The 16,576-nt window shown below is 46.7% G+C and overlaps 1 pseudogene; it reads left to right on the top strand.

Annotated features, from left to right (window-relative positions):
- The first annotated feature begins 12,755 nt into the window (after positions 1–12,755).
- LOC146202352 (uncharacterized) overlaps positions 12,756–16,576 on the top strand; it is a 91,765-nt pseudogene continuing 87,944 nt past the window's right edge.

The following is a 16,576-nucleotide window of genomic DNA, read 5'->3' as shown; positions in this document are numbered from 1 at the left end:
TGCCCACATGGCGAAAGGCGTTATTCAAAAAGGTGTGTTTTTCTTTTCGCTGAGATCTGGTTCCTAGGGCTCAGAGCAGGATGCAGTTATCGCTGTCCCATTTTTCTTTTAAGAAAAAAAAAAAAGGGGGAGCAGGGGGGGGGGGGGGCGGGAAACATGATTTTTCTCCCGGCCCTCAGTAACCAGCGGCTGTGGAGCAACAAACAGACCACGGCGGCGGTCAGACCTGTGACGCAGTGTGGGGGGGGAAGGGGGAGGGGGGTGCTAAGAATTTCTGGCGCCGAGGACAAGCCATTAGTGTAAAACTGACCCTGGCAACGTTTAATGCTAGAACCCTAGCGGCTAGTTTAGCAGTGCCTGTCACACTAGCGCGACACGACGCCGACGCAGACCCGATAACGACACAGACGGTCGGCCAACTCGTCGGCCGACCATGTCTGCGGCCGACCAAGCTGTCACACTAGGCCGACGACGACACCAACACGACCGAAAACCAAATGTCTTCTCAGTGTGACAGGCTTTGAGGCCGGGGACACCGACAAAACCAGTCTGCCGACTGTCGGTGACCGAGTCTTCCCGAGACCGGTCGCCGAGCAAAAACTTTCTCGAAACGCAAAGCCGACTCTGTACACCACGTCGACGGCGAATACCTTTCAGCACTAATATACGTAAAAAAAGTAGAATCAATGCATAATCCCTGACCAAAACGCGAGCGTAAGCCGCCAAAATATACTCGGGGCCGCCTAATGCGCGTGGAATATCAACGGCAGCGTTTTCTTTTCGGGGCGAGTTAATTCGGGGCGTATAGATTTGCGGCGCGCGTCGGGACCATGCATGAGCAATCTTTCCGCGTTTCCGAATTCACAGAATAGTGCAAAATGAACATAATACGTGACAAAGAAATGATGAAAAGAAGCGATTATTTTCCAGAAGCCAGCAGAGGTGCCGATCCCCTGCGCACTTCGATCGTTGTGTTTACAGTCATAACCTCTAGCCGCTGCGTTGCTACTTCGCAAGCCAATTTCAACGCTACGTTGCGCATCACGCAATAAATGTTTGTTCCGTAATTCAATGTGTTTCAAGAATTGCGTGCGCAAAAAAGCACGGAACTTGCGCTCAAACTTTACAACAGAACCAACAGCAGCTCTGGTCCCGCAGGCGGCCCTGTGAAATACGCCTAAGGTTTTACGAAAGGCTGTGGCTAAAGGTACGTCGGACGGACCCGATCAATGGTGTTAAAGGTACGTCCGACGGACCCGGTGCGTTTTTCTTCGGGATACGTCAGACGGATTCGGGAAATATTTTTCAGAGGTACGGCGGACGGACCCGATTAGGTGTTTGCGTCGTTGGGAAAGCCGGACAGATCCGGGAGGGGTACGGCGGACGGACCCGATCGGTTAGGTTCGTCCGACGGACCCAACGCATTTTTCTCCGATATGGGTCTTGGGATCCATCGGAAAAGCCGGACGGATCCGAGATCCCCAAATGTGGTTGTAGCAACAACTTGGTAGCCATATGCAGCCAAACCGAAGTTGGTACGAGGTGTGCAAGGTGCAAGAAGTATATACTGCATACTGCGTGCGTGAATTGTGAAATTACAAAGAATAGTACAGTGGCAAGAATAGTGCCTAGAATGGGTGATAGACTACGTGGTGGTGTAATAGGAGTCCTTGAACCGGGCGCTACGCCGTCAACAGTCAATGGAACGTTCTGCGATCAGTCGTTGCACTTCTGTAAGCGCACGCCCGAGCGTCGGAGAGAGAGCTTCGTTGTCGTTTTCTTTCCTGACCGTCACGCGCGTTGAACATGGTTGTCGTTCTCTTCAGAGCATCAGGCGCTGAACATATCAGAGCCGAATACCTGTTTTAAAACTTCCCCCGGGCGAAAAGACGCCATCCTGGCGGATTATGGCGATGTGACGATGGCAGGGTCGGAGTAAGGCTTCAGGCGGTTACTGTGTACTATTTCACGATTTCGGCGACGGTGGTCAGTGGATGGCGTAAGGGGTTCGATGAGGTAGTTGACGGGGGATGTTTGTTTGACAATACGGTAGGGGCCCTGATACTTAATCAAAAGTTTGGATGAAAGGCCGGGACTGGAGGAAGGCACCCATAGCCAAACCAAAGAGTCTGTACGGTAAGTAGGAAGAAGTGCAGTTTGATCTCGTGTGGTTTTCTGCTGTTGCTGGGCATGAGAAGTGAAGGACCGGGCAAGCTGGCGGCATTCTTCAGCATAAGTTGCAGCTTGTGAAACAGTCGTGAACTTGGAAGAATCCGGTCGGTAAGGGAGAATGGTGTCCATGGTACAAGAGGGCTCACGGTCGTACAGAAGGAAGTATGGCGAGAATCCTGTGGTTGCTTGAGTGGCAGAGTTATAAGCGAATGTGACGAATGGAAGAACGCGGTCCCAGTTGGAGTGGTCTGAAGCGACATACATTGCCAGCATGTCGCCCATGGTGCGGTTAAAACGCTCAACCATTCCATTTGTTTGCGGATGTTACGCGGAGGTGGCGCGATGAACAATTTTGCATTCTCTAAGAACAGCTTCGACAACTTCAGAAAGGAAGGCGGGACCTCTGTCACTCAGCAATTCTTTGGGAGCCCCGTGGCGAAGAATGATGCGATGGAGGATGAAGGAGGCAATGTCTTGGACTGTTGCAGATGGCAAAGACGCCGTTTCGGCGTAGCATGTGAGATGATCAATTGCAACGATGATCCAGTGATTGCCTGTTGATGTGCTAGGAAGCGGGCCGTACAGGTCGATTCCAATGCGCTCGAAGGGCTGAGCTGGGCAGGTCAGCGGCTGCAGAGGAGCGGCGGGCTGGCGAGGTGGGTGTTTTCGACGCTGACACTCTTGGCAGGACTGGACGAACCGACGAACACAACGGTACATCCCACGTCAGTAGTACCGCTGTCGCAGGCGAGTGAAGGTTTTCAATAAGCCTGCGTGGGCACACTGGGGATTGTCGTGGTAATGGGAGCACATCACAGAGCGCAGATGGGTCGGAATAACAAGCAGCCACTTTCTACCACCCGGAAGGTAATTTCTACGGTAGAGGAGCTCGTCTCTGATGGCGAAATGGTGACTGGCGACGGAGAGCGCGGCAAGGAGGTCATGAAGCGCGGCCAGATAAAACATCCAAGAGTGAAGCGATCCATGCGTCTTTGCGTTGCTCGGAAGTCATATCGGTGGGCATGTCGGTGGGATGTAGAATGGATATAGCAGGAGTGGCTTCAGACGGCAATGGAGAACGTGAGAGAGCATCAGCATCGGCATGTTGACGGCCAGAGCGATAGATGACGTTAATATCGTATTCTTAGAGCCTCAGAGCCCAACGGGCCAGTCGACCAGAAGGATCTTTCAAAGAAGACAGCCAGCAGAGGGAGTGATGATCGGTGACGACATCAAAAGAACGGCCATACAAGTAGGGGCGAAATTTTGCTATTGCTCAGATGATAGCGAGACACTCTTTCTCGGTGACGGAATAGTTTGCTTCAGCTTTTGTTAGGGTCCGACTGGCGTAAGCGACAACGTACTCATCAAAGCCAGACTTCTGCTGAGCAAGTACTGCGCCGAGGCCGACGCCGCTGGCATCAGTGTGGATTTCCGTGGGAGAAGAAGGGTCGAAATGACGCAGGATTGGCGGAGTCGTCAGAATGTGGCGGAGTGTCGCGAAGGCATCATCACAGTGTGGAGACCAGGCTGAAAGGTCGTGGCTGGACAGAAGCTTGGTGAGAGGGTTGATGATTGTGGCGAAATTGCGAATGAAGCGGCGGAAGTACGAGCAGAGGCCGACGAAGCTGTGGAGTTCTTTCACATTAGTTGGCTTGGGAAATTCTGCCACAGCGCGCAGTTTTGCCGGATCGGGAAGAACGCCATTCTTGGAGACGACATGAACGAGAATGGTTTGCTGTCGTGCTCCGAAACGGCACTTCTTTAAATTTAATTGGAGGCCAGCGTCAGTCAGGCATCACAGCACTGTCTCAAGGCGCTGGAGGTGAGATGGAAAATCTGGGGAAAAGATGACAACGTCGTCCAGGTAACAAAGGCAAGTGTGCCATTTGAGCCCTGTGAGTAGGTTGTCCATCATGCGTTCGAATGTGGCAGGGGAATTTTCATTGTCCGAATGGCATGACATTCAACTCATAGAGCTCATCGGGTGTGACGAAAGCGGTTTTTGGGCGATCGGCCTCTGCCATCGGCACCTGCCAATAGCCGGAACGCAGGTCTATTGAAGAAAAGAACTCAGCTCCCTGCAGGCAGTCAAGGGCGTCGTCGATACGAGGGAGAGGATAAACGTCCTTGCGCGTAATCTTGTTCAGTCGGCAACGTAGTCTATGCAGAACCGGATGGAACCGTCTTTTTTCTTGACCAGGACGACCGGCGACGCCCAAGGGCTGTGCGACGGTTGGATCACGTTGCGCTGGAGCATGTCAGTCACCTGTTCGTCAATAATGCGGCTCTCGGCGGCTGAAACACGGTACGGACGCTGGCGCAAAATGGCATGGGTGCCGGTATCAATGCAGGGAGTAACAGCAGTTGTGCGCCCCAACGAAGATTGCTGGGAGTCGAACGAAGCCGCGAAACGTTGTAGGATGGCGACAAGCTGGGCTCGTTCTAAGGGCGTCAGGCCAGCGTCGATGGACCGATGGAAAACTTCGAGGGAAGATGGAGTGGCGACAGGAAGAGGCGTTATGGCGTTGATGTGAAGGCCGGCGATGGTATCGACGAAGGGATAGGTGGGAGTGGAATCGAGCAAAGCAACGCTACCCAGTGACTGGCCATGGAGCAAAGTAGTTGGGCAGGGGCACAGGTTACAAAAAAAATAGCACTTCAGCTGCAAAAAATTGTTAGCACAGCATGGGGCAGCAACACGGATTTTGTTCAGCGCATCGTAACGAGGGTGTGTAGTGGCGTCGGAAAGAGCCGCACAATAAAGAGGCACAAGCACTGAGGAGAAAGGCGGAACGTCGGTGTCCTCTGCGACTTGCACGGTAGCGGCAGCAGCAGTGGATGCGTCGAAAGAAGTGTCACTGAGGGGAGATCACTGAAGTTGAGCACGGGCGCAGTCTATTATGGCGTTATGATTGGAGAGAAAGTCCCAACCAAGGATGACGTCATGTGATTAGCGGGCGAGGACGAGGAATTCTATTGTGTATTGAACGTCGTCGATGACAAGGTGGGCGGTGCAGGCGGCTAATGGTCGAATGTCCTGAGCGCTGGCGGTGCGAAGAGAAACGGCAGGAAGCGGCGTCATTACCTTTTTGAGTTTGCGACAGAGAGTGTAATTAAGAACTGATACGGCTGCGCCAGTGTCTACAAGTGCTTCGACAGGAACTCCCTCAATGTATACGGTAACAATGTTGGCTGGCACTGAAATGGCTGGTACTGAATGATGATAGGTTTACGTGAGTTGGACCGCGGCAGGGTGGAAAGCACGACCAGAGCGCAAGCGCATATGTAATCGCGGTGTTGACCGCCAGCCCGCGGCCCGCACGCCCGCTCGTTTGGTCTTCGTTATCATGTGGATTAACGTCTACGATGGTCGTTATGTAGTTATGTAGTTTTGATTCTTCAAAGTTTCCTCACTTCCATCTGTGATGAGATACGTCACGTAACGCATCGCTACATACAAGTTCTACATACATATACATGCGGCGCTGAAAAACTGGGTACCGCCGGCGTTTCTCTATAGCCCAAGCATCGCGTCATTCGTGTTTGTTGTACAACTGGAGGTATGGTTTGTGCTTACCGGCCGTGAGATGCTGTGATGTACGGATTACGTCCTACGAGAGTGCTGTGATGAGTGCGCCGATGTCCGGACGGACACCAGTGTGTCCGTTTATGATCGGCGATGTTCCATGTGCATGTCAGTGTTTATTTGGTGCAGTGGTAATTTATTTACACGCGCTGTGCAACAGTCAGACGAAAATAAGTCATCGGCAATTTGTTATCACACTGCACTTACAGAGCTCAAAACTCGGAAAATTGGAATGCACATAATGCAGTTTTCGTATGTTGGAGTGGAGCGACAAATAAGTGCCCAGCCCATACCGCCGAGATGCGCATTACTACAGGTGAAATGGTTCAGGTTTCTGCAAAATAGCTGCCTGGCACAGCACTTTCCTAAATGTTGAGGCTTTGTACTATTGTTGAAGGCCACTTTACCATTAATAAAGGAACGAATATGCTTTATGTGTTAATGACTAGTGCTTTTTCAGTATATTATGTTTTTTTTTTCGTTTTTCTTTAGTCTCCTTTGTTTTTCATGCTAGACAAACACAAATGGTACACTTTTAAACTTGTCAGTCCAAAGCTGAACATGAATATCTGCCATGCATGTGACAGCTTTAATGCTGGAAAGGTAGATGTACGTACACGCGGCGACATCTCAGCAGCACGTTCGGCTACTTGCCCCAAGGTCGTGATGTTTAATGCCAGTGATGGCAGTCGCACTTTAGTGCAGGTGAAATGTAAATGCATCTGTTTCCTGCAAGATGTCAACGCAAAGTACAAAGCCCGGGCAGTCAAATTAGTCTGGATCTCTCCACTACAGTATTCTTCATAGCTACATATGTCGCTTTAGGATGTGAAACCGTACATGCCACAGGTAGGATGTGTTGTTTTTTAGATTTTGTAACCTCTCATCTATGTTTTGCAACATTTGGCTAATTTTAGTTTTCAAACAGTTGTTAAAGATGAAACCGAAGCAGTTCTTGGCATGGTTTCCTGCTTGGATTAATTTGCTAATTGCAGTTCTTTGAAACTTGCATCAATGCTGGACAGTTCAAATAGCAGGCAGTTTAATTACAGAAAGGATGTGGATCATGCATTTCAGTTCTGACAAATGGAAAGTAACGGTCCCCTCCATGCATGCATAGGCACCTTAAGCAAATACATACTTGGGTGTGTGATTGTGACACATATCAAGGGTCGACAGAAGGTCATGTGGAGCCAGTGTGATATTCTTCATGAAGGCTAAAATAAATAAAACTGTACAACAGCTGCTGTACCATGCAGAAAAAAATCGGTCATTTAGTGTATGATTAACTGACCATGAATATCATCTTACTCAGAGTACGATGTGATATATAATATCTGGTTTAGCATCCCAAAACAACCACGGCTATGAGGAACACAATAGTTGAGGGCTCCAGAATAATTTCGACCACCTGGGGTTCTTTTACATGCACTGGCACCGCACGGTGCATGACGGAGTATTGTTTCGCTTCTATTGAAATACCCCTGCTGTGGCTGGAACCAAATCTGCATCTATGGGTTCAGCGGCCAAGCACTCTAACTACTGAGCCAGCACAACAGGGCCAAGTAACCAAATGGATGCCATTACTTTTCCTTCTAGCCTGTGGTTTCCTTCACAGAACTCATGTATACAAGAAAAAGTAAATAACAAGAAAACACTAGTTTTATTGCACATTATATTCACATTTCTGCAAACATTCTCTGGGAATAAATTTCTTATAATGTTTGCATAGCAACCATGACCGTCTTACAAAAACAAAGCAATGCACTTACTGCACTCCAATTGTTAATGGGCAAGGTTGCATCTATGCTACTACACTGCACTTATCACAAAACCACAAGCCCCATCTGCTTTGGCCACTCACTTGATGAAACTAACTGAGACAGATGTCACACACCACAGACTGGTCGTCTCGCAACATATCTCTGCATATGTTGCATTTCAATTTCATGCCTTTCCACTTAGCTTCAACTGTTGCCAGCATTATTAGTCACCCAACTTTTCTGAAATTCCTTTTTACGCTGTTGGGATCAGCATCCTTGTTAACGATGTTCTCTGGCATTCTCGATGCTATCATTTTTACATCTTCCTCACCTGAAAGAACGAAGAAAATGACAAGCTTTGAGAAGACAAAAAAGTAGGGAGACTGATAATCGCCACCTGTAAGGATACGATGCGGCAGCGTTAATGGCTCTTGTCTGCAGATCCCACTGTGGATTCCCATTAATTTACATGCCCTTTGCTACAAACTTAATTCAGGTCAATTCAGTTCAGTCGTTCAGTCGTGTCCGACTCTTCGTTACCCTATGGACCATGTCACGCCACGCTTTCCGGTCTCTCACTATCTTCCTAACATCACATAACTTCATCTGCAGTGCCTCGAGGATGCCATCTAACCACCGCGTTCGCTGCCTACCCCTTCTCCGGCGACCCTCAACCTTTCCCAACATCAAATCTTTCTCCAGCGACTCCTCTCTTCTCATCAGATGACCAAAGTAGCTGAGCTTTAACTTTAGAATTTGACCCTCCAATGAGCAGTCAGGGTTTATGGTCGACAATATCGACTGATTTGATCTTCTGGCAGTCCAAGGAACTCTCAAGAGTCTTCGCCAGCACCACAATTCAAACGCGTCAATTCTTCGGCGGTCAGCCTTTTTCACAGTCCAACTCTCGCATCCATACATCACAACTGGAAAGACCATAGCATGAGTTATACGATGCTATCATTTTTACATCTTACAACCTAATTACTAATTATTTAATTCATGTCTCTGTTATCTCAGACATACTCAATAGCATACGGTCGTAGGCTGCCCTGTTATTTGATAGACAACGTGGCATAGACTTCTGTAAGACTCACGCTAACCAAACTGTACAAACATGCCTCCATAGCCTAGGAGTAACCTTTATTAATCGGAGCTGAAACGTCCCAGAAAATATATTTCAAATATAACTTTGTAAGCTTGTGTTAACAGCTCCTGCCATGTCGTGTGGCCTCGTGACATTTGGCTCGTGGCACTTTTGGCTTGTGCACAGGGTCCATCTGTTAAATACTAGTTAACATGCATGAAAAATATTTTCACACAAACTGGTAGGAAATGTTCAAGTGGTGCACTGCAAGTTCTGAAATGCATACCTATATGCATGCAAGGATGGCATTATCACATAACATGATCAAGAGTTCTGTCAGTACCTGCAGTTAGACGGCATTTCAATGCCCATTAAAGGACCACCTCAGACAATGGTTGTGGTTACCACAAGACCTGTCCTAACAGCATACTGACACCATTCCACTGACCGATGGACATGTATATGCATACCCTAGATAGGTCATGATTGTGGATCTCATTTATTTCTATGATTTCCAAGGAGTTCCTGTCATCAGAAACACACTTTATGAAATTTGGACAGCTGTCTTGACAGGTGATGAAAAGAAATAACCAGGTTACCTTGCCGCAATTTTAAATTACAGAGGGTGAATATGCTGCATGAAGATACCAAGACGCTTGTACAAAAAAAAGTGAGAGTGAAATGGCAGGATTTTTGAAACATTGAAATAAACTACAAGCTATACTTTGTCAAACCTGTCATCGAGGAAAGGAAATCATGCAGTCATCAAAAACGCAGCATGGAGGACATTTTAGGTCATCTTCACAAAACACGTACCCACACCTGACACACAGCTTCATACTTATGAAAGAGGACAAACCAATATGCAAGGAGTGTGGAGGTGAACTAACAATAAACCATATCTTACTTACACGTGCGCCCGAGTCGAGAAAAACCTGTCATCGAGGAAAGGAAATCATGCAGTCATCAAAAACGCAGCATGGAGGACATTTTAGGTCATCTTCACAAAACACGTACCCACACCTGACACACAGCTTCATACTTATGGAAGAGGACAAACCAATATGCAAGGAGTGTGGAGGTGAACTAACAATAAACCATATCTTACTTACACGTGCGCCCGAGTCGAGAAAATCAGAGGAAAATATTTTGTACAATTTTGCAATAGATCCCTTTACATCCCAGCATGATCATAGGAGAGACATGCAAAGTTCCTGCATTTTTGGTTTCCTAAAATGTTCCTAAACAAGCTACATCCTAAAGAACATTTTAGTCATTACACACAAAATAAATACATTAATTAAACCTTGTTCTTGATGCATGGCAGCATTAGTCACTTATGCGCCATAAAAATCAACACAACGCTGTAAGGTATACCTTGGTTAGCTATGTTATATGAGACAAGCTTTCAATATGGTGTGGTCCTTATTCACATGACAGCGCTGTCAGGAGGGTCTAGTCCCAGCGATCGGAAAGTGACCTATACCAACAAATTTAAAAACTGAAGGCGATTTTACAGATATCTATAGACGCGCGGATGTTTGGTTTCAACTGGAGTGCTGAACTGCTTTATCAGCATCCGCCTGCTTTGACAGCATGGAGTGAAACTGTTAAAGAGAACACATGTTTGAACATTTAACGCGTTTCTGAAGGCGTTGCATTCAATTACGGGGTCCACAAAAAGCAGCCGAATGCCAAACGCCGCCTAGGTAGGCTTTCTAGCAAGACGGCGGCGTAGCGTGGAAAATCGCTCCTCCGGTCCATTGCTGGCGCCGCTGACTTGAAAGGCGAACTGTTCAAACTTATAGCTACTGACCACACCTGAAACACTGAATTGTGCATGGTCAAGGCAGAATTTTTCTAACACTAAGCTCTGCATGGTAGCTATCGATTTCGCGCCCAATATTATGAAAATCCGTCCTCTCTTCGATCATTGATACGTCCACGGTTGAACATTTATACGCCTCGTAGTAGGCCAGCCGTGGGAACATGGATGCGTGGTTATAGCAACGATCACTTGCATGGCACACTCTGCAAAATTCCAAGAGTCAGGTTATGCAACAAAATGTGTTTCGCGCATTTTCTACCGCGTACCTATAAGTCCGGCGACGCATCGTTTCAAAGCTTCGCGGCCGTTCAGTCGGGTTACGCTAATCTCGAGCATGCGGGGGTTTAAACTACACGTACGCAGAATTCAACGACGAGAAAAAGATGCAGGTTGAGCACTTTAGTCTAGTCTTCCTTTAAATACCAAAAAACATTGCTGTTTGTAGGGAAATGGATCATTCGCGCTTCTGGCTTTTCGGTTGTGCACTTATGTATTGCGGTGAAGCGGGTCTTCGCCTCGACGAGTTGATGTGCAGCTCGCCGCAGTAGCAGCGCAGGCCTCTAGTAGATTCGGCATGTCTACTGCCACGGCTCTGAGGTAGAATTTAAACGAAGAATTTAACTAGAAACATCCTGGTTCCTCTGTCTGCATGTGAGGAACGAGCATAATGCCATTTCACATACAGCGTATATACATACTTCGGACTGCCGAATGTTCTGCACAGCGAGGTGTGTGTGTGTTGTGCCGGCGCTCGATCTTCGGAGGTCGATGCAGGACCTAAGACAGCGTAAATGCTAGGAATAGCTCGCTTGCATTATGGGCAGATCGAGGTGATCGTTTAGTACGAAGCGAAAGCTGCTCGTGAATGTGCGTATCTCGATGCCAGCTGGTGGAGCTGGTGCAGTACGTAGCATCGCCTGCAGTTATGTGTGTGACAGCGATGCTTGCTGTACACAATCCTGAGTGAAGACCGTGATCTACGTTAGAACGAATGAACTCTTTGTAGCACCTCATCGAGAGTCGCGGCTAGCTGATATCATACAGGATAAGACTCATTCACGCGTAGCAAGCGGAATGAGGCCATACACGTTCGACGTGCATACAGCCATGAGCCTGTATATCGACGTCCGCCGTATCTTTACGAGAATCGAATGGGTACGTCAGACGTACCTTCAGACACTTCGTTTACGAAATCTGCCGAAGGTTTTACGCACTACACGGCATGATCCAAACTATCTGCAGTTTACTCTCGTCTCAGCAAGCTGGGCTGTCAGTTAAGCGGTAAACACTACTACTGCCTTCGCGACCGCCACATAGCAAGACAGCATATATGAGCTGAAATTATATCTCAACCTTTGAAAGCTCCAGTTAGGCCTAATTTTTGTGGTGCAGTGGTTAGCGCAGTTAGCTGTCGTACAGGAGGTCGTAAATTCGATCCCAAAGGTGGATATTTTTTTCTTTTTTTTTCTGCTTTTAATATACTCTCTTATTCGCCGTGGACAGCTTTTATTTTTCGAACACAGCCGTTCTGATCCGGCGAACACAACCGTAAAATACTGGGCAGTATTGAGTCTCGGTCCATAATCATGACTTGTGAGGCGCTTGCCTTGGTATGGTCGAATTTATGAAATAGAATAAAAAAAAGACGTCCCTTAATTTTATGAGAATAAACCAAGTAAAATAAAAGCGGGAGTAGGTGTAGAAAGAACAATCTCGCATGACAGAAAAAATAAAAGGATTAAGAAAAGTAACGATAAGAGACTGAAAATGGGAGGGCCTTGTCGGTGGGGAGGTTTCGCACGTTGTCTCGCTAGTGTGACATAGGAGTTGGGCGACCGACGGCCGACAACCGTCTTGAGAGCGACGCGGCGCTGACGCCGACTGTTTCCATCGGCGCAGTGTGACATAGACGCAGACATCAGGAAAACGCTCTGTTGGCAGACCAAATCGGCGCCGTATCGCGCTAGTGTGACAGGAACTAGAAGGTCTGCAATGGGATATCATAGGGCTTAGTGAAGTGAGGGCCAAATGAGGCATATACTGTATTGAAGGGGGAGCATGTAGTGAGTTATCGAGGCTTACAGAAGAGACGAGAAGTAGGTTCTTATCAATAAGGTTATAGCTGGTAATATAGATGAATTCTGTAGCATTAATGAGAGGGTCGCCGGCATCATAATTAAGCTAAATAAGCGGTATAAGCTGAATGTTGTACAAGCATACCCACCTATATGTAGTCGCGATGACCAGGCAGTAGACAGCTTCTATGAAGATGCAGAATCGGCAATGGGGAAAGTTAAAACACGTTATTATGTAATAATGGGCGACTTCCATGCCAAGGGAGGTGGAAAGGAAGCTGGAGACCATGCAGTGGGCAACTATGGCATTGGATTAAGAAGTAGCAGGGGAGAGTTACTAGTTGAGTTTGCTGAATGCGATAACTTACGAATCATGAATACCTTCTTCAGCAGACGGGAGAACCGGAAGTGGACACGGAAAAGCCATAACAAGGAGACTAAAAATGAAATTGATTTCATACTGTGTTCTAATCCCGGCACTATGCAGGATGTAGAGGTAATCGGAAAGGTGCGATGCAGTGTCCACAAGATGGTAAGGTCTCTAATTAATCTCAATTTGAAGAGGGAGCGAAACTGATTAGTGAGGAAGAAGTCCATCAACGAATTAGCGGTAGGGGGAAAAGTAGAAGAATTCAGGCTCTCGCTGCAGAATAGATATTCAGTGCTAACCGAGGAAGCCGACCTTAGCCTGGAAGCAATGGACAAAAGTTTCAGAAATATCATTACTGAGTGCGCGGTAGACGTAGGCGGTATAATTGTTCAAGAGGATACCGGTAAACTGTCTAAGGAGACGGAATATTTGATTAACAAACGCCAAAGTATGAAAGCAACCAACCCAACAGACTGAAAGAACTGGCAGAGGTATCAAAGCGAATCAATAGGTGCAAGGTGGCCGACATAAGGAAGTATAACATGGAGAAAATTGAGCATACTCTAAAGAACGGTCTTAGCCTAAAAGCAGTAAAGAGGAAATTAGACATAGGCAAAAATTAGACGTATGCACTGAGGGACAAGGCGGGCAATGTCATTACTAACATAGACAAGATAATCAAGGTAGTAGAGGAGTTCTCTACGCACCTGTACAGTAGCCGTTGTAGTAAGGACAAAAATGAAATTGCTTGTAATGAAGAGCAATCAGACTTTCCACTAGTAACAGAGGACGAGGTTGAGAAAATCTTACAAGCTATGAAAAGGGGGAAAGCTGCTGGGGAGGTTCAGGTAACTACAGATTTGTTGAAGGACGGGGGGGATATCGTGCTAGATAAACTGCCCACCCTTTATACGTATCACCTGACGACATTGAAAGTACCGGAATCAAGGAAAAACGCTAACATTATCTTAATTCATTAAAAGGGGACGCTAAGGACTTGAAAAATTACAGACCAATCAGCTTACTATCAGTTACGTACAAGGTATTTGCCAAGGTAATCGCTAATAGAATCAGGACAACCTTAGACTTTAATCAACCAAAGGATCAAGCAGGTTTTTGTAAAAGGTACCCTACCATCGAGCATATCCACACTATAAACCAGGTGATAGAAAAGTGCTCTGGATATATCCAGCCTCCCCTATACATAGCATTCATTGACTACGAGAAAGCATTTGATTCGGTCGAAAACTCAGTGGTAATATAGGCATTGCGAGATCAGGGTGTAGGCGAGCCATATGTGAAAGTAGTGGAAGATATCTATAGTGGCTGCACAGCAATCATAGTTCTGCGTAAAGAAAGTGATAAAATTCCAATTAAGGAAGGGGTTAGGCAAGGAGACACTATTTCCCCAGTGCTATTTACAGCTTGCTTAGAGAGTGTATTCAAAGGCATGAAATGGGAGCAGTTAGGCATCAGGGTCGATGGAGAATTCCTCAGTATTCTGTGACTCGCTGATTACCTTGTTAAGTAACCAGGGGACAAACTGCAACAAATGATAAATGATCTAGACAGGAGGAGCAGAAAGGTAGGCCTGAAGATTAATATGCAGAAGCTCAAGGTAATACTAACAGCCTGAGGAACAGCAGTTTAATATAGGTAGCTAAGCGTTGGAAGGGGTAGGCGAATATGTCTACTTAAGACAGGTAGGGACCGCAGATTCGGACCACGAAAGAGAAATAACTATCAGAATAAGATTGGGATGGAGCGCATTTGGAACGTACAGCTGGAAGCAAAATTAAAGGGAACACGGGAGCGCGTGGCCACCGCGCTTTGCAAAGCGCTGCCACCAACACAAGACGAGAACGGTTGGCACCAAGGGTACGCTCGGAAAGAGGAGGTGGCCAAGATTACTTTGTATGCATCTTTACCACAGATTCATGCCACCTGTCGGTGACAGCGCATTTGAAAGTGTGGAGGCCACGCGTTCCCGTACGTGTTCCCTTTCATATTGCTTCTAGCTGTACTTAAACATTATGGCTAGCAGTTTACCGGTGTCATTCAAGAGGAAATTGTATAACGGTTGGATCCTACCAGTGTTGACCTATGGGGCTGAAACATGAAGGTTAAGGAAAAGGGTTCTACTTAATTTGAGGAAAACGCAGAGGGCCATGGAACGGAAAATGGTAAGCGTAACATTAAGAGATAGGAAGCGTGCAGAGTGGGTCGGAGAAATAACTCAGATTGCTGATATTCTACTTGAAATTAAGAAGAAGAAATGGGCAGGACAATAGCTCATAGAGAGGATAACCGATGGTCTTTAAGAGTAACCAATTGAATTCTAAGGGAAGGTAAGCGCAGCAGGGGCTACAGAATACAGCCGCATAACTGCCGGACGTATGTACGTTACTTTTCAACTCAACCCCTGTCAACTTGTGCGGCTTTGAGCCACCGGTGAGTCCTCAGCTGGAGAAACGACGCCGGGACAGAACAAAAATCTACCGCAATGGTGTGTGTAATGCTAACGCGTTATAATCATGGGACATTACGTACGTTTTTGACATCCCTTGTGTTCCGGACTAACGCGTCTAGGAAATCACGTATACAGCACCACGTTCAAAAAGCCAACCCAAATCGACATGCAAAGACGTTTAACTATCGCATCGTCAGTAGGTAGACTTGCTCTTTCATTGATTTAAAGAGTTCCTTGCAGCAGCTTGCGAAATCTGTGCTGAAAAGGGCATGTGAAATTGAAAAACCGAAGTAAACATCCTTAAGACGAAGATGCAGAGGTGAAATCTTTCAGCTGGAGTAACTGTTTGGTATATCCGTAGTTGGTGTTTGCCTTAGCCGCCACAGATCAAGCAAACGGCTTTACTTAAGCGGGCGAACTTGGATTTATCCGCTTCCGAAATCTAACAGTCAGCCAAGAGAAGAAACTTCAACGACCCTTTGTTCACACATATTGTAACAAGTGAAGATTGAAAAGTATCAAATTGACGCCTTCTGTTTTTGTAAAAAGAAAACAGGAAGAAAGGAAAAAAAAAAAGACAAAAATATATCATGCCAATGAGTAGGGTACACAGTGCATACGTATTCATGTTTAGCGATGGCTTCCCAGGAGGACTGAGCTGCTAGCGCAAAAAAAAAAATAATAATAATAAAGCATTGGGATAACTAGTTTACTTTAACGAAATATCATAAAAATAACTGCGCCTATTTATATGCGCAAAAAAAAAAACCGGGGGGGGGGGGGGAGGGAGGAAGAAATGCTCAAAAAGGCACTGGTGCGATCGAACTCGCGATCTCCAGTTTACTGGACAGGCATTTTAGGAAACAAAGCCAAGGCGCGTTTTTTTTTTTTTTTTTTTCCTTTTATTGCCGGTCAACGAAGTACATACGTAGAGTTAAAAATCCGTGGACCACACCCATCCACTGAGGTTGCCCCGGCCGACTAGGAGAACATCTCTGAGAAATGTTACACTTTCAATGAAGTTGTTCCTGACATATCGTAGTGCATTTTATTCTCGCGCTTAAATACCATCCGCGTTTTCCAAATGCTGTGGAGGCCCAGCACCATAATCATGTCGTACGGGACCTCGTCACTTTGTACGAGTAGAAACCGGATGCTGTAAGCATTAAGGGGTTGCTCTTTCTTTAATGTTCTTTGCAATATATCCCAGTGAAAGACAGGA

The sequence above is a fragment of the Amblyomma maculatum genome, chromosome 1, assembly GCF_055883805.1.
Source record: "Amblyomma maculatum isolate TAMU_Amacu chromosome 1, ASM5588380v1, whole genome shotgun sequence".
Lineage (NCBI taxonomy): Eukaryota > Metazoa > Arthropoda > Arachnida > Ixodida > Ixodidae > Amblyomma > Amblyomma maculatum.
This window is presented reverse-complemented; position numbering and strand designations above follow the sequence as displayed.